Source organism: Pristiophorus japonicus, chromosome 7 (assembly GCF_044704955.1).
Source record: "Pristiophorus japonicus isolate sPriJap1 chromosome 7, sPriJap1.hap1, whole genome shotgun sequence".
Lineage (NCBI taxonomy): Eukaryota > Metazoa > Chordata > Chondrichthyes > Pristiophoridae > Pristiophorus > Pristiophorus japonicus.
In genome coordinates, this window is record NC_091983.1 from 52017288 (window position 1) to 52036185 (window position 18898).

General features: G+C 45.3%; 1 protein-coding gene across 1 annotated transcript in view; it reads left to right on the forward strand.

Annotated features, from left to right (window-relative positions):
• Window positions 1-18898, forward strand: part of LOC139266767 (doublecortin domain-containing protein 2) — a 233875-nt gene that overhangs the window by 132056 nt on the left and 82921 nt on the right. The window lies entirely within an intron of this gene.

Sequence of the window (18898 nt, forward strand, 5' to 3'; positions counted from 1 at the left end):
AGGACTCTATTCCTTTCTCCCAGGTTCTCCGATCTGCTATTCTAATTTACGCCTCCTCTAGACCCTTCTTTTGTTTCTTTACTTGTTCCATTACCATTTCCTTTTGTCTTGCAACATCATCCCTTTTGTCATTCAATCTCTCCTGCCTACCATCCTATCAGACTTTCCCTTTTGTTCATTCCTCCCCTCCCCCTTTCCCTGCCTCTATACTTGTTTAAAACCTGCCTACACACTCCCTGGAGCTGTCGGTGGCATCGCCCAGTGCAGCTCCCGAATTTTCGCTCTGGGGTGACTCGCTGCGCACGCTACCGGTTACCGCCACTGCTAAACTCCCGCGGAATTTAGCGAGAGTCGTTAGCGGCGCCACGCCCAGGCGAAAAGTCATTTGCACTGAATGGGAGGCGCAAATGACCCGAATTTCTTCCCCTTAGATAGTTGGTTGAAAAAGAAGAATATTAAAGGGGATTGTGAGTGAGGAGGAGCATAGGATTAGGCTAGATGTCTCATGGTGAAAAACACCAGTGCAGACTTGATGGGTAAAATGGCCTGTTCTGTGCTGTAATGTTCTAAGATTTCATGTCAAGATTTTATGACAGGAATACTAATACCTGATAAGGCAAGGCTAGACAAACCGAGCCAGCTCCAGCAATGGGAGCAGAGCAAGAAGCACTAATGTATGACAGGATTCACTTCTAAAGAATCAGATTATGTATGTTTTGATTAGAGAGTCTTTGAATGAATGTAAAATGGAGAAAGTTCAGCTGACAGTTTCCTGACTGTAACCGGCAGTTAGTACCTGTAATATTGAATCAGTTGGTCCCTGATGTAGGAAAACCCCTCATAAATAAAATGCGGGAAACAATATGTAAGAGGTTTAGCAGTGTTGCTAAAAGTTCAAGACAGAAAACTGAAGCTGTGAAATTATCAAATTTTGACAAAATATTTATGTTCTTATTAATAAATTGATCAAAAGTGTCATTGAACCTAGAACCTTACAGATCAGTATGGTTCAGGACCATAGCACTTGGTGCATTTGCTCAGGAAGAACTGGGATTTGCAATCTTATTAATACATACCGCTCAATTTTAGCTGATCAATCTTGATTGGTGAATGTATTATGATTAGCAGTAAATCACACAGCTCAGAAAGGTCCCAAGTTTGATCCCTGATCTGTACTTAGTTAGGTGATTTTAGCCAGGACAGCAATGGAGGTGCTAGCATTTGTTTCATTTCCCCTGTGCCTTCTCCAGTTTGGAGGATGATAACTAATGTACTTCACACTTTTTGGTCTGTTCAGCAGCTGATTCTTTCTCTGCTTCGGCAATCTACCCAAGTAAACACTTTTGTCCATTTGCTGTGTTTCCATGTTGTTCATTCTAAGGTCAATTTTTAGGATGACCTCTTTGTTTGTGATTACTGCTGATTTGGCTTCTTAGTATTTATTTTCAATTCATCTGCTAGGATCCAGCCTTGTCCCAACACCCCTTGTGCGAACACATTCCATAAACAGACTACTTTCCTCACAATCCGATCCTTACTTCTTTTATTCTCTATTGCACAGCATTACCATACCCTGGATCTACCAATTAACGTTGATCCCCACATGTTGTTTGCTGGGTTTCTCACAGAATGCCCAATACGATTTCTGTGAATCCGAAAGATGGAAAATAACAAATGTTAGACTAATTCCACACAGCCTAAAATGAGGTATCAAATTTATTTGCAATCAGATAATTTAGAGAAACAATGGCCCGATATCGGCTGGGGCGGGTTACATAAGCGAGGGGTGGAGGAGGTTTGGTAGGGAAACATGAAAGTTCAAGATTTCCCGCAGGCTGTGGAGGTTTTTACTCCACAGGGTGCGTCTTTTTTTCCCAACAGGTTCCCTGCCCAGAAGCCACCCTGACTGACAGGCTTGGCTCCATGGTGGGTGGGAAACGCTTTGGAGGAGGCTGCAGGAGCAGGAACAGGTAAGGAACCTGCTGCTACATCAGTGGGAGCGCGTGGGTGGGGATGGTGGTTCGATCCTGGGGGGGGGGGGGTTGGATTTCAAGTGTTGGATTTCAGGGGGGGCCCAGACTGATCCCCGATCACGGGATTGTCTTTGGATGGAGGGCGGGGGGAAGGTTCTGTGGCAGGGGGACAGGGGGAAGCACCTCCTGGCCCACAAGCAGAGCTGTGAGGGCACTTACCTTTTCCGCAATGCTGGCCTCGCCTTCCATGAGCTGCCAGGTTTCCCAAGGCCAGGGCAACCTGCAAAGTGGGTTAAATTATAAAATTATAATATTTAAATGGACAACCCACCTCCTGGGAGCAGGTTCGCTGTCCACCCCCTGTTCCACCTCCGTTAAACCCAGAAGTTGGCGGATTGGAGGTGGGTTAGGGTCTGGTTTGAGAATTTTTACATTTCATCAGGCACCAACCCACCCTTTTTTGGGAGTTAAAATTGCCCCCATGACATAGACAGAGCACAGAACATATACACTACATAGAACTGTTTAAAAGACTCTGTTATTTCCCAGGTCCTTCCGACAAACTCTTGAAGCGACCGCCTTTTATTGTAATGCTTACAAATTTCTGTACCCCCCCAAACATATATCAGTCAAATTCCAAAACTGCCAACTGAAGGATTCTTCAGGATACTTTCCTTTAGAAATGAAAAGCAGTTTAAAAAAAAAACTGTCTTTAGCAGCAAACGTACGTAGTAATGAACTGAACTTCACCTAAATGACAATGTGGTTGATGTGTTAACATGTAGCCGCAACACTCCCAGGAAAATCAAACATGCAGCTATGTTTTTTGGGAGCTCAGATACAACAGATACCAGATACAACAGTTGTAAACAATAATATTTTCAAATCTTAACAAGTTTCCTTCAATAAGCTGCTGGCTGTGACAGGATGCAGAGTTCCACACTACTGAGTATAATTTGTTAACTTTCAAAGAGAAAGGATTGCTAATAATTAGAATGTATAGGCTTGTTTGAGGTATGAGAAGCCTGTATGCCTAATGCTGCTGGAGTATTAAAATCAACCACGACAGATCTCCCAACTGGTAACACGATGGAGCTGATAACGCGATGCGTGCCACCTGTAGTGCTGCTGTTCCTCGGGTGCAGGCAATCTGTCTCATCAGGTATTGAAGCCTGGTGTGTGCCAACTATGCCTAGTGTGGTGTGATGCAGTAGGGACACACCTATGCTGCTGAGTGCCTGTGGACAGGTGTGCATTAGGTTCATTAAGGCCGTAAAAACACGCCAATGACGTCCTGATTCTATAATCCAGTTTCAATACCTCTTGATACTCAGCGGCAATATAAAAGGGGCTCTGGATGTTTGGCCCCTTCATCCATGTTGGTACCTGTTCCTTAAAGAGGAGACTGCTTGAGAGTTGTGCTAAGTTAACGCAGGTGAGTGCAACAATTTCATTATTTAATTCACAGTGTCCTTGGGTTTTACGACTACAGCTGATCACAACCTCTTAAAATCCCACATCATTTGCCATCTGTGACTGTTTGCCAAGGGAACTGCAACTGAGCTTTACCTGATCCATAGGTCCAAATATTCTGAGCTTTCCCCACCCATTTGTGGTTCATTTCTAAGTGCGGGAAATATAGCGATGAGTCACATTGCCGGATTCCTGGCCTCCGCGGCCACTTCCAGGATTTCCCCTTCGAAGGGACGGCAAGTGCATTCAAATTAAATATTAATGTTAGATTGACGCCTTAGGATGGTGAGTAACTGGTTGGGCCATTTAAATGGGAAAAAAAAATTCTCCCTTAAGCCAAGATTGCTAGTACCGCAGTAATTTCCCTCCCCCATAACTCCCAAAGCACAGCAAGCAGCTGCACATGTGCCCAATACCCTTGATAAATAAAACATTGCTTCAATTCGTTCCAGCTGTACATCAAAACCCATGGATACAACTGAATTGCTTTCCAACAACAATAAACTACCTCATACAAAAAGAACTGTCAGGGCAGATTACAGTTATTTTGACTTTTATAACTCTTAGTGTTTCTTTCTCCTTAGTGAGAGTGTCTGGTGTGAGTCTTCTTTCTCATTGCATGCTCTATCTGACTGTTTCCTCAGCTGGAGGTAAAAGAGTCTGCTGGATATCACCGTCTTTCTCTATGGGTGGAGGTGGTCCACTGCCTCCTTGTGCTGGGTATTGATGTGGTGGCTGCATGGACACGTGTGTTGTAAACCACATCTGTAGTCACTTGAAAAGGGCGACTGGATGAAGCGAATGTGGCTTTGCTTGCAGAGGCAACAGTTTGACCCATGCAAGATCTTGCCATTCCGTGCTGCTGGGCATGACCAGAGATCTGCAGGAGTGTAGACCTCTGAACAGCTATGAGGATGCATTATTGGGACCCCTAACATAATGACTGCAGAGACGACAGACTGTTGTAGATTGGAACCCCAGGTCTCTGGTGCCTCAGTCATAGCATTTGTTAAGGAAGCTATAGCTGAGTTTAGGACCTCAACCAAGAAGGGGCGGGGGTTCGTTGTGCTTCAGATAACACATTCTCCATAGTGGTCTGTAGCTTGGACACACTCCCTCATGACTGCACAAACTGATGCTACTGAGCTGTGAGCAGGTCCTGTGAGTTCTGAAGCCCTGGTTTCAGCAGCTGCTGGAGCCCTTCCACTTGCATTTGCTCTGCCTCCCTTGTGCTTTATGCTTCACCAAGTTCTCCCTCCCACTACTCTCTAAATGACCCTTCCCTTGGATGGTGCTTGCCACTGTCAGAGTTGGTGATGCCTGGTTCTGTGAAATGTGTGGTTCAGGCTCTATATTGGACTCTGTCATCTCCACTGCTTGGGAGCCTGAAGGTGCAGAAGAGGAACAGAGTTTATAATGTTGGGAGTAAGACATCTCTTGAAGCAGTGCTTGTATAACAAAATATTCCAGTGTGGCAAACTGCAGTTCTGTAGTGTATGTCTAGTGTATGAGGGAATAAATGAATGATTGAGTAAAGATCACAAAGAATGAAAAACAAAAGATGATACGGACCATGGACTTGGTGAAGGCCTCTGATCTTGCCTTCCCACTCTTGCTACTGCCTCCATGTCCAGACTCTCCAAGGTGGGGTGGGAGGGGCCCAGTTTCAAGTTAAGAGTGTCAAAAGAAAAATAACCAAATTTGGTAACTTCTTTTGAGCACGAAGGAGCTAGAATTATGGTGCAGATTTCCAGCAAGGGTGTTGGAACAGAACGCTACGCCATGTTATAAAACAGGTCTTAGATTCCTTTTTGGAAAGCTGCCTAGTTAAGAAACAGAAGGGAAGTTTGGATTGGAGGTGAAATAGACTGATACACTTCTCCTGCCCAACAGATTAACATGTTACTATGAACAATTTGCCAGAGTGCTGTACATATATCCCTTCTGTGCTGCTGCTTCTGGTTTAAACTGAAATGCTTCTCAGGTGCTTTGACAGACAACATTATCAAATTAAGCAGATTATGAGCAGGACTTACCTTGGAAATCTTTGCAGTCATTACTGTGTCATTGGGTACCTTAGGTTGGTTATCAATTTCCATTCACATTGATCCCAAGTTCTAGGTCATCCAGATTGTCTCTAAAAGTGAATTCAGAATATATGTTTAAAAGATTGGTTGGGTTAGGAAGGGGAAAAATTGGCCCTAGTGCCTTACGATCCCTGCTGAAATGTCTGAAGACAGCATCAAGCTTTGCCCCTTAACAGTTGAATAACCTCCCAACGTTCAATACCTAAGGTCACATGGGAACAACAGTTTCTTGGGAAAGGTGTGATGCTGATACAAGTGAGAGCATAGACAAGCATGTGTGGCCACAGACTTGAGCACGATATCTAGGCTGATACTCTAATGCAGAGTTGAGAGAGTGCTGCAGTGTCGGAGGTGCCGTCTTTTGGATGAGACATTAAACCGAGGCCCTGTCTGACCCCTCAGGTGGATGTAAAAGATTCCATGGCACAATTTTGAAAAAGAGCAGGGAGTTCTCTCCCATGTTCTGGCCAATATTTATTCCTCAACCAACATCACTAAAAGAGATTGGTTGGGAAATTCGATAAGGCCCGAAAACGGATGCGGGATCGCGAGGCGAGATTTGCTTGCGCCCATTTAGAAAGAGCAGGCAGGACATCAGTTTGATGCAGCCTGCTAATTTAGTGAATTTAGCGCACAGCCTAGTGACTGTCGCACAGCTGACAGGCTGTGTGCTCAGCAGGAGGCCCAAGGTTGCATCACTGGAGCGACACTGCATTTCCTTAAAGCAAGGCTGCTAGTTTTCAAGGCAGTCTCTAGCCCTAAAAGCTGAACTGCCATCTACAAAAAAAAAATTCATTCCAAAATAGGCAGTCTGCAGCTCTTAAAGCTGAATTGCCTTCTGCAGATTAAAAAAATGGTAAAAGTGCTTCAGCACTAACACAAATGGCTCAATAGGTTTGGGGAAGGGGCACCCAGTGTCTCGGACGCAGCACTCGAGCTTTGTGCAGGGGGTCAACACTGGAAGAGAGGTCCTCTACCCACAGGGGACCAGGAGGCCCTCCAGAACTGAGGATCTAGGACCTCAGTGTCAGCCCCAGGACCTGGTTCCAATGCCCAAAGAAGTTTCATGACCTCAGATGTGCAGTTAAGGTCAGTGAATACATCTTCAAAAGCTGTCTTCCACTAACTGCACCACTAGCCTCACATGCTGCTCAATGCACAACTTTTCCTCCATCACTCACCTATCAAAAATCTACACCAAACACGAGGCACACCTTACAATCCTTGCTTCACCTCACCCCCTTGGCACAGGCATGGCTGAGCCCTTGGTCAGCAGCAGGGCTGAAAGAATACAAGATGCCGGTATCCTCATATGTTATCCTCCTTCTCACATCCCACTTCCCCCTCATTCCATAATCTCTTCTGATGTACATGGTGGCATGCACCTCTTGCTTTGCCCCCTCCCATCACCACAACCCTCCACTTGTGCCTTCCTCATTTCAGACACCCAGGAAATGCAGCCTGCCCAGCCAAGAAGAGGGAGAGGAGAGTGAAGAAGAAACACCGTCACTCGATTTCACCCCCCCAGCCACCAGTTCCTCGAGGTCATCCTGCAAGGCCATCTGCAGTGTCCCCCACTGAAAGTCAGCAGCTTTCCACCAGCCATGCTGCAGCCACTGGGGTAGCACTGTGTGATATCAGTAGGATAGGCAAAGGCAGATGCAAGAGACTCACTAAGGGAATGCACGAGGGTGATTAATTGATTTTTTGATGTAATATTGGATGCATATATGGATAAAGTTGGATTGGAAAGTTTGCTTTGTGGTAACTTTTATTTCAGCATTGTGGCCAAGAAGACGCTGTGATGGTCAGTAACAGAGGGAAGGTAAGGTGTGGGACTAATGTTGAAAGGGGAATTGGGGTTGTGTTCACTGGTACTGCAGGCGGATGATTCAATCCCGGATATCCCGGCTAGAAAGGGCTGTCTGAGTTGCCTCCTTCCTTCCGCTTCCTCCTCTTTTCTTTTTCCTCTTCTGTTTCCTCTTCCCTCTGCGAGCAGCTTGACCCTTTGCTTCATCTCCATGTGATGTTGCAGCCCAATGGGAGTGTTCTCAGAGACCTTCCTTTAACATCCAAAGCCTTGCAAGCATCCAGTAGAATGTCCTGCACGCTTTAAGAACATTTTAAATGTATTGCACCAAGGCACTACTAAAATAAAATGTGAAAAAAAAGTGCAAAAGCTAAAATCGAATCTTAGTTGAAGATATACATGTCCCTTTAAGAAGCACTGGCAGCGTCTCTGTAGTACTGCTGCATGCATGTTCTTCCATGCGGGTTTTGGAGAGGGTGGTATGCTGAGCGGCCATGTCCAAAATCGCAGTTGTGCATTAATCCAGGTATTGCATGCCGATTGTTGTCACGATCTGCATATTTTCATGTAAGAGGCAACACAGGTAATGGCGGCGCTAATGACCTCTCCAAAATGGCAGCTGTTGTTCTGCACGCTGGAAGCAAGGCGGCTGCCATTTTTTCAGCAAAACCGGCATTAACAGTCGGCACTACTCCCCCGAATTTTACAACCATTATCTAGTCATTATTACATTGCTGTGTGTGAACCCTTGCTGTGTGCAAATTGTTGCGTTTCCAGCATTATAACAGTGACTACACTTCAAAAGTACATCATTGGCTCTAACGTGCTTTGAGACGTCCTGAGGTCATAAAAGGCACTATATAAATCTAAGTCTTTGTTTGGGTGAGATGACGTAAAGGGAGCGCATTAAGAAATGTAGCTTTCATTCCGTATTATTTTGAGAACCAAAATAAATGAAACTCTGATATCTTGGCCAATTTTCTGTTTAAAAAAAAATTGATTATCACAAGAATTCAATTCCACTATGTATCTGTATAATTTGATATATATGCACATTTATATATAGTTTAGGTTAATTTTATATGCTATATATAAAATATGTACTTGAATACATTTCTGTCCTATCAATTGGCTCGCTTCAAAGTTATGGTTAGTGCTGGTAAGTAGAGAGTGAAAATCAGAGATGTGTAAAATTTTTATAGAAAGTCATAATCAATTGTAACCACAGTTAGATTCAGTTTAGTGCATTTCATGAAGTGTGTTTGATAGAAATTATTAACATTAAAATGAATAACAAACTGTCTTTAAGCTATATTATCTTTCATCTTTAATGTAGGAAAACTTGTTCATGTCGGGAAGAAAAATCAATTCACCCTTTCTCCAAAATTAACTATTGATTTTGTCCTCTGAGTGTGAATGACAATTTCACTGCCCAGTGATATGACAATTTAACGATGTTAATTATCATTTAAGAGTCCAATTACACTGTGCAGTTAAAATATAAAAGTGAATCATCATCATCTTAGGCAGTCCCTTGGAATCGAGGAAGACTTGCTTCCACTCTTAGCATGAGTTCTCAGGTGGCTGTACAGTCCAATACAAGAACCATAGTCACTGTTACAGGTGGGACAGACAGTGGTTGGAGAAAAGGGTGGGCGGGAAGTCTGGTTTGCTGCACGCTCCTTCTGCTGCCTGCGCTTGATTTCTGCATGCTCTCGGCGATGAGACTCGAGGTGCTCAGCGCTCTCTCGGATGCACTTTCTCCACTTAGGGCGGTCTTTGGCCAGGGACTCCCAGGTGTCAGTGGGGATGTCGCACTTTATCAAGGAGGCTTTGAGGGTGTCCTTGTAATGTTTCCTCTGCCCACCTTTGGCTCGTTTGCCGTGGACGAGTTCTGAGTAGAGCGCTTGCTTTGGGAGTCTCATGTCTGGCATGCGAACTATGTGGCCTGCCCAGCGGAGCTGATCAATCACCTGTGAAATAAATACACGACTAAAAGGCATAGTCTATAGGCTCCCTAACAGTAGTTACACTGTTGGACAGTGTATAAATCAAGAAATAATGGAGGCTTTTAAAAAAGAAACGGCAATAATCATGGGCAATTTTAACCTTCATATTGATTGGACAAAGCAAATTGGCCAGGTAGCCTTGAGGAAGAGTTCATAGAGTGTATCCGGGATAGTTTCCTTGAATAGTACAATGTGGAACCAACCAGGGAGCAGGCTATCTTAGATCTGGTACTGTGTAATGAGACAGGATTAATAAGCAATCTCCTAGTAAAGGATCCTCCAGGAATGAGTGAGCATAACATGGTTGAATTTCAACCACGAAGGGTGAAGAAAAGAGGGTGAGAAAGTTGGATCTCTAACCAGTGTCCTAAGCTTAAATAAAGAAGACTACAGAGGTATGAAGGCAGAGTTGGCTAAAGTGGACTGGGAAAATAGATTAAAGAGTGGGACGGTTGATGAGCAGTGGCAGACATTTAAGGAGATATTTCATAACTTTCAACAAACATATATCCCAATGAGAAGGAAATACTGTAAGAGAAGGGATAACCATCTGCGGCTAACTAAGGAAATAATGGACGATATCAAATTGAAAACAATGTGGTCAAGACTAGTGGTCAAGACAGAGGATTGGGAAACTTTTAAAAGCCAACAAAGAAAGAGTAAAAAAATAATAAAGAGAGGGAAGATAGATGTATGAAAGTAAACTAGCATGAAATATAAAAACAGTTAGTAAGAGTTTCTACAGGTACATAAAAAAGAAGAGTGGCTAAAGTAAATGTTGATCCCCTAGAGGATGAGACTGGGGAATTAATAATGGGGAACATGGAAATGGCAGAGACTTTGAACAAATATTTTGTATCGGTCTTCACAGTAGAAGACACTAAAACCATCCCAGTAGGGGATAATCAAGGGACTATAGGGAGGAAGGAACTTAATACAATCACTATCACTAATGAAGTAGTACTCCGTAAAATAATGGGACTAAAGGTGGACAAGTCCCCCGACCTGATGGCTTGCATCCTCGGGTCCTAAAAGAAGTGGCTGCAGAGATAGTTGGTTGTAATCTACCAAAATTCCCAGGATTCTGGGGCGGTCCCAGCAGATTGGAAAACCGCAAATGTAATGCCCCTATTTAAAAAAGGAGGCAGACAGAAAGTAGGAAACTATAGACTAGTTAGCCTACCATCTATCATTGGGAAAATGCTATTAAGGAAGCAGTAGCAGGCCATTTGGAAAAGCAACATTCAGTCAAGCAGAGTCAGCATGGTTTTGTGAAAGGGAAATCATGTTAGCTAAATTTGCTGGAGTTCTTTGAGGATGTAATAGGCAGGGTGGATAAGGGGGAACCAGTGGATGTGGTCTATTTGGATTTCCAGAAGGCATTCGATAAGGTGCCACATAAAAGGTTACTGCACAAAATACATGTTCACGGGATTGGGTGTAATATATTAGCATGGATTGAGGATTGGCTAACTAACAGAAAACAGAGTCGGGATAAATGGGTCATTTTACGGTTGGCAAACAGTAACTGGTGGGGTGCCACAGGGATCGATGCTGGGACCTCAATTTTTACCATCTATATTAATGACTTGGATGAAGGGACCGAGTGTAGTGTAACTAAGTTTCCTGATAATACCAAGATGGGTGGGAAAGCAAATTGTGAGGAGGACACAAAAGATCTGCAAAGGGATATAGACAGGCTAAGTGAATAGGCAAAAATTTGGCAGTTGAAATATAATGTAGGAAAATGTGAGGTTATCCACTTTAGCTGAAAAAATAAAAAAGCAGATTAAAATGTAAATGGAGAAAAATTGCAAACTACTTCAGTACAGAGGGACCTGGGGGTCCTTGTGCATGAAACACAAAAAGTTAGTATGTAGGTGCAGCAAGTAATCAGGAAGGCAAATGGAATGTTGGCCTTTATTGCAAGGGGGATGGAGTATAAAAGCAGAGAAGTCCTGCTACAACTGTACAGGGTATTGGTGAGGCCACAACTGGAGAACTGCATGCAGTTTTGGTCTCCGTATTTAAGGAAGGATATACTTGCATTGGCGGCTGTTCAGAGAAGGCTCACTAGGTTGATTCCGGAGATGAGGGGGTTGATTTATGAAGACAGGTTGAGTAGGTTGGGCCTATACTCATTGAGTTCAGAAGAATGAGGGTTGATCTTATCGAAATATATGAGATAATAGGACTGGACGAGATGAATGCAGAGAGGATATTTCCACTCATAGGGGAAACTAAAACTAAGGGGCATAGACTCAGAATAAGGGGCCACCCATTTAAAACAGAAATGAGGAATTTCTTCTCTCAGAGGGGTGTAAATCTGTGGAATACTCTGTCCCAGCGAGCTGTGGAGGCTGGGTCATTGAATATATTTAAGGCGGAGATAGACCGACTTTTGAGCGATAAGGGAATAAAGAGTTATGGGGAGCGGGCAGGGAAGTGGAACTGAGTCCATGATCAGATCAGCCATGATCTTATTAAATGGCGGAGCAGGCTCGAGGGGTCAAATGGCCTACTCCTGCTCCTATTTCTTGTGTTCTTGTGTTCTTGTAAAAGATATGAAAGCATCATTGCTGGTACATTACTTTATATGACTGTCGCCTACAGTACAGCGCTTTGTAATGTAGCAAAAATAACTGATCTCAAACTCAATTTGAGTTAACAGTATCCCGAGTGGGGAAGGATTAAGAGTTTTTCTCTGGTGGCTGCATATTAGTGACATTATCAGCGTGGATTTGTGTATCGACCTGGTAACAGCTGTGAAGCCGGACTTCCTGCGCCAGGCGCAGAATTCCCGCCCCATGAGCTAAATTGGGCTCACCGCTCCTATTCCTTTCGGGTATGGGACCGGGGCGCTAACCACACAAATGTTCCAGCACTATGCGGAGAAGTGCATACCGCTGGTGGGAAGACAGGGCCCTCCCCTTCCATTAAAGGGGAGAGCCAAGCTGCCAACTCTGCAGGAGGGTAAACGGGCCACCACTAGAGCACCAGGGAGTGGGGTGCCATGGCAGCAGCCTGGCACACAAGCGGAGTGCCAGCCTGCAACATTGCCGTAACTGTGAAGTCGGCCATTTAAAAAATTTGCAGCGCTGTACCTCCCCTTTAATTATGGCACCACGAGCAGTCTACAGTCTGGTACACACCCTGCGAAGCCTCATGGGGTGCTACCGACTTTTCGCTCTGGGGTGAAAACGGGTCGCTGTGCATGGTGATGACGGCATTGTTGGTGCAGTGGTCCAGGGCTGTACTGGTAGGAGCAGGGCGCTACCGGTTAGTGCCGCTGCTGAACTCCTGCAGAATTTCACGGGACTTGGTAGCGTCGTGCGCCAGGCAAAAAGTCGTTTACGCCCCATTACGCGTCCTCTAACGGGAGGTGCAAACTGTTGTGTAAGGAGAAAGAGTCATACTGAACACTGTGAGCTCAAAGTAAAGTGTGACCTTAGTCTTTTATTGCAGGTCTCCAGAGTGCCTCTCCAACCTGTGAAGCCTCCTTAAATACCTGTGCTCCCAAGGGGTTATGGGATCCCTTGGGACTCCAGGGGAAGAGCACTCTGGTGGCTGTATAGAGTGAATACAAGTATACATATATAACAACACTCCCCCCCCCCCAAAGTCAATAGTGTAACTATTTACAATGTGAGTCGATCTGGGGCCCTTCTTGCCCTGGTTGATCGTCTCTATATGAAAGCTGGTGTTGTTGAATCATTTGTTGGGCCCTCGCTGGGCTGCTGTGCAGCTGGCCTTGCTGGTCTACCTAGTGTGTTCAGCCCTGCTGGGCTGCTGTGGATGATGGGTTCTGCTTTGTGGTCAACCGTGGTGCCGGTTGCCACTGGTGTGTATGTTGGGGGATCAAAAAAGGTAGGGTCCAAGGTGGTTGCTCAGGATAGTCCGTGAATCTGAGTTTGATTTGGTCCAAGTGTTTCCAGTGAATGAGTCCATTTGAAAGTTTGACCCGAAACACCCTGCTCCCCTCTTTCGCAATGACAGTGCTGGGAAGCCACTTGGGACCTTGTCCATAATTTAATACAAATACAGGATCATTGATTTCAATCTTGCGTGGCACATTTGCGCTATCATGGTATGCACTTAGTTGAAGCCGCCTGCTCTCTACCTGTTCATGTAGATCAGGGTGAACTAACGAGAGCCTTGTGTTAAGTGCTCTTTTCATGAGCAGTTCAGCAGGCGGGATCCCAGTGAGTGAGTGTGGTCTCGTGCGGTAGCTAAGCAGGACTCGGGATAGGCGAGTCTGCAGTGAGCCTTCAATTACCCTCTTCAAGCCTTGCTTGATGGTTTGCACTGCTCTCTCTGCCTGACCATTGGACATTGGTTTAAACGGGGCAGATGTGACATGTTTGATCTTGTTACGGGTCATGAATTCTTTGAACTCAGCACTGGTAAAACATGGCCCATTGTCGCTCACCAGGACATCAGGTAAGCCGTGTGTGGCAAACATGGCCCGTAGGCTTTCAGTAGTGGCAGCGGACGTGCTAGCCGACATTATCTCACATTCAATCCACTTGGAGTACGTGTCTACAACCACAAGGAACATTTTACCCAAGAACGGGCCTGCATAGTCAACGTGTACCCTAGACCACGGTTTGGAGGGCCTAGACCATAAACTTAGCGGCGCCTCCTTGGGTACTTTGCTTAACTGCGAGCATGTTTACATCTGTGAATGCAGGACTCTAAGTCCACATCGATACCGGGCCACCACTCGTGGGATCTGGCTATCACTTTCATCATTACGATGCCTGGGTGGGTACTGTGGAGGTCATTGATGAAGGTATCTCTGGCCGCCTTGGGGACCACTACTCGATTGCCCCACAGAAGGCAGTCTGCCTGTATAGACATTTCACCTTTGCGCCGCTGGAACGGCTTTATCTCTTCCTGCATTTCCACTGGGACACTGGACCAGCTCCCATGAAGCACACAGCTTTTGACTAGAGATAATAAGGGGTCCTGGCTTGTCCAGGTTTTGATCTGCCGGGCAGTGACAAGTGATTGCTCACTCTCAAATGCTTTCATAACCATGGCTAGATCTGCGGGCTGCGCCATTTCCACCCCCGTGGTGGGCAATGGCAGCCTGCTGAGAGCATCGGCGCAGTTTTCTGTGCCTGGCCTGTGGCGGATGTCGTAGTTGTATGCGGACAACGTGAGCGCCCATCTCTGGATGCGGGCCGATGTGTTGGTATTTATCCCTTTACTCTCGGAGAAAAGGGACATAAGTGGCTTATGGTCAGTTTCCAATTCGAATTTTAGCCCAAACAGGTATTGATGCATTTTCTTTACCCCATAGACACATGCTAACGCTCCTTTCTCAATGATGTAGGCTCTCTCAACCTTAGACAGACTCCTGGATGCATAAGCAACCGGTTGCAGTTTCCCGAAATCATTAGCTTGTTGCAATACACACTCGACGCCATATGATGACGCATTACATGTTAGTACCAAACGCTTACATGGATCATACAACACAAGCAATTTGTTTGAGCATAACAATTTTCTCGCTTTTAGAAAGGCATTTTCTTGGCTTTTGCCCCAAACCCATTCATCCCCTTTTCGTAGTAAGACATGCAGTGGTTCTAACAGTGTGCTGAGACCCGGTAAGAAGTTACCAAAATAGTTCAGGAGTCCCAGAAACGAACGCAGCTCCATCACGTTCTGTGGCCTCGGTGTGTTCTCGATTGCCTCCGTCTTCGCGCTGGTGGACCTGATGCCGTCCACTGCAATCCTCCTTCCCAGGAACTCGACTTCAGGCACCAGGAAAACGCACTTCGCGCATTTTAATCAGAGCCCCATGCGGTTGAGTCGAGTAAGAACCTCCTCCAGGTACTGCAGATGCTTGACTGTGTTCCGATCTTTGACCAAGATGTCGTCCTGGAAGACCACGGTGTGCGGGACTGACTTCATTAAGCTTTCCATGTTTCTCTGGAATATCGCCACCGCCGATTGGATTCAAACGGGCATCTGTTATAAACAAAAAAACCTTTGTGCGTGTTGATGCAGGCGAGGCCCTTCGATGAATCCTCCAGTTCCTGCGTCATGTAGGCTGAAGTTAGTTTCAGCTTTGTGAACGTCTTTCCTCCCGCTTTAAAAAAATGGTTATTCTCAGTGTATGGCTATCACCGGCAAGGCCAGAATTTATTGCCCAGCCCTAGTTGCCCGAAAAAAGTGGTGACGGGCATCCTTGTTAAACGGCCACAGTCCCTTTGGTGAGGTGTTCCCACCATGATGTCAGGTCAGGGGTTGTAGGATTTTGAGCCAGCGCGATGAAGGAATGGTAACATATGTCCAAGTCAGAACCGAGTGTGACTTGGAGGGGAACTTGGAGGTGATGGTGGCTCCGTGCACCTGCTGTTCTTTTCCTTCGAGGTGGTGGGGGTCCTGGTTCTGGGAGGGGTTACGCTGAAGATGCTGTGGTGAGTTGTTGTAGTGCAACCTGTAGATAATACACACTATAGCCATGGTACACTGGTGGTGGAGGAAGTGAATGTTTAAGCTTGTGGATGGGCTGCTGATCAAGCAGACTGTTTGTCCTGGAGGGTGTGGAGTTTCTTGAGTGTTGTTGGAGTTGCACTCATCCAGGCAAGTGGTGAGTAATCCATCACACTCCTGACTTGTGCCTTGTAGGTGATAGAGAGACTTTAGTGAGTCAGGAGGTAAGACACTCACTGCAGAATACCCAACCTCTGACCTGCTCCAGTAGCCACATCATTTATGTGGCTGCTCCAGGTGAACTTCTTGTCAATGATGACCCCCAGGATGTTGATGGTGGAGCATTCGATGATGGTAATGCCATTGAATGTCAAGGGGAGGTGGAATGTTTTTGTGGAGATAATCATTTCCGATGACTTGTGCAGCTCAAATGTTACTCGCTACTTATCATCCCAAGCCTGGATATTGTCCAGGTCTTGTTGCATGTGGGCATGGGCCACTTTATTGTCTGAGGAACTTAACATTGTGCAATCTCCAGGAACGTCCCCACTTTTGAGCTTATGATGGAAGGAAGGCAGTTGATGAAGCAACTGAAGATGGTTGGGCCTAGGACACTACCCTGAGGAACTCCTGCAGCGATGTGCTCGGGATGAGATGATTGGCCTCCAACAACCTTGGAGATGGCTGATGGTCACCATTGCATATATTGTTTTGTCTACTACCATGGAAAGCAAGGGCGAAATTGGGTCTCGTCACACCCATTGTTTGGCAAAAAATTTCCTTGGGGGCTGGCTAGGGGTGGCGGGGGTCGGGGGGGGCTAGTGGCGGGGGGGGGGGGTGAACCAATTTCAGGTGGCAATCCAATAAAAAAGAAGAGAGCTATAAAACGGGCTGCCGATTTGCTATCATCCGTTTTACACTGTCGCAAAAAGTCAAAATCCACCCCAGTGTGTTATGTACAGGAAAATTGACACCATGTGTTCAAGATGCTAATATATATGGTGAGCAGAATAATTCTTCCTCAAGGTAGACAAGTCCCCTGGTCCTGATGAAATGCATCCCAGGGTATTAAAAGAGATGGTGGAAGTTATAGCAGATGCATTCGTTATAATCTATCAAAATTCTCTGGACTCTGGGGAGGTGCCATCAGATTGGAAAGCAGCTAATGTAACACCTCTGTTTAAAAAAAGGGGCAGACAAAAGGCAGGTAACTATAAGCTGGTTAGTTTAACATCTGTAAAATGCTTGAAGCTATCATTCAGGAAGAAATAGCGGGACATCTAGATAGGAATAGTGCAATCAAGCAGACGCAACATGGATTCATAAAGGGGAAATCATGTGTAACTAATTTACTGAAATTCTTTGAGGATATAACGAGCATGGTGGATAGAGGTGTACTGATGGATTTCCAAAAGGCATTCGATAAGGTGCCATACAAAAGGTTACTGCAGAAGATAAAGGTACGCGGAGTCAGAGGAAATGTATTAGCATGGATCGAGAATTGGCTGGCTAACAGAAAGCAGAGAGTCGGGATAAATGGGTCCTTTTCGGGTTGGAAATCGGTGGTTAGTGGTGTGCCACAGGGATCGGTGCTGGGACCACAACTGTTTACAATATACATAGATGACCTGGAAGAGGGGACAGAGTGCAGTGTAACAAAATTTGCAGATGACACAAAGATTAGTGGGAAAGCGGGTTGTGTAGAGGACACCGAGAGGCTGCAAAGAGATTTAGATAGGTTAAGCGAATGGGCTAAGGTTTGGCAGATGGAATACAATGTCGGAAAGTGTGAGGTCATCCACCTTAGGAAAAAAAACAGTAAAAGGGAATATTATTTGAATGGGGAGAAATTACAACATGCTGCGGTGCAGAGGGACCTGGGGGTCCTTGTGCATGAATCCCAAAAAGTTAGTTTGCAGGTGCAGCAGGTAATCAGGAAGGCGAATGGAATGTTGGCCTTCATTGCGAGAGGGATGGAGTACAAAAGCAGGGAGGTCCTGCTGCAACTATACAGGGTATTGGTGAGGTCGCACCTGGAGTACTGCATGCAGATTTGGTCGCCTTACTTAAGGAAGGATATACTGGCTTTGGAGGGGGCGCAGAGACGATTCACTAGGCTGATTCCGAAGATGAGGGGGTTGCCTTATGATGATTGAGTAGACTGGGTCTTTACTCGTTGGAGTTCAGAAGGATGAGGGGTGATCTTATAGAAACATTTAAAATAATGAAGGGGATAGACAGGATAGAGGCAGAAAGGTGGGGCACAGCCTCAAAATACGGGGGAGTCAATTTAAAACCGAGTTGAGAAGGAATTTCTTCTCCAAGAGGGTTGTGAATCTGTGGAATTCTCTGCCCAAGGAAGCACTTGAGGCTAGCTCATTAAATATTTTACAAATCACAGATAGATAGATTTTTAACCAATAAGGGAATTAAGGGTTATGGGGAGCGGGCGGGTAAGTGGAGCTGAGTCCACGGCCAGATCAGCCATGATTTTGTTGAATGGCGGAGCAGGCTCGAAGGGCTAGATGGTCTACTCCTGTTCCTAATTCTTATGTTCTTATGTTCTTATTATATCACTGTGCTAGCGTCCTTAAAAGTAAGTCTGCATTGGAATGTGTAACTATTTCAGATCCTGCTCCTCCAACTACACGGCCTCTAAATTTGCAGGATCAATATAAATTACTGTAACATTTTCCCCGTGCATGGACAGAGTCCACCATACAGAAATTCTCGGACCTCATGGCAGGTGCACAACATAACAACTTTCTTTTTAAAGCACCTTTAGCGTCGAGAAATGTGCCAACGTGGGTCACAGAGGAAAAAGGGACAGAAGCTGAGCGTTTGTGGGAGAGTTAGGAGAGGTGATTGAGAGCTTGGTTGGCTACAAAGTGAATGAGAGAAAACTTTGATCCAAGCCACAGTGATTCCTCTTCACTTCATGTAAATGGTTAAAGCTACTTGTAAATTTATTCATTGCTTGCTTTTGGTTACACACAGTTATCACTTGATTACCCTCCTAGGAAATCCGTGTTAATTTATTTGATATTTTTACATGCGGATAAGGGACCTTATTGTTCTTGTAAAGCATTTATAATGTTAGTT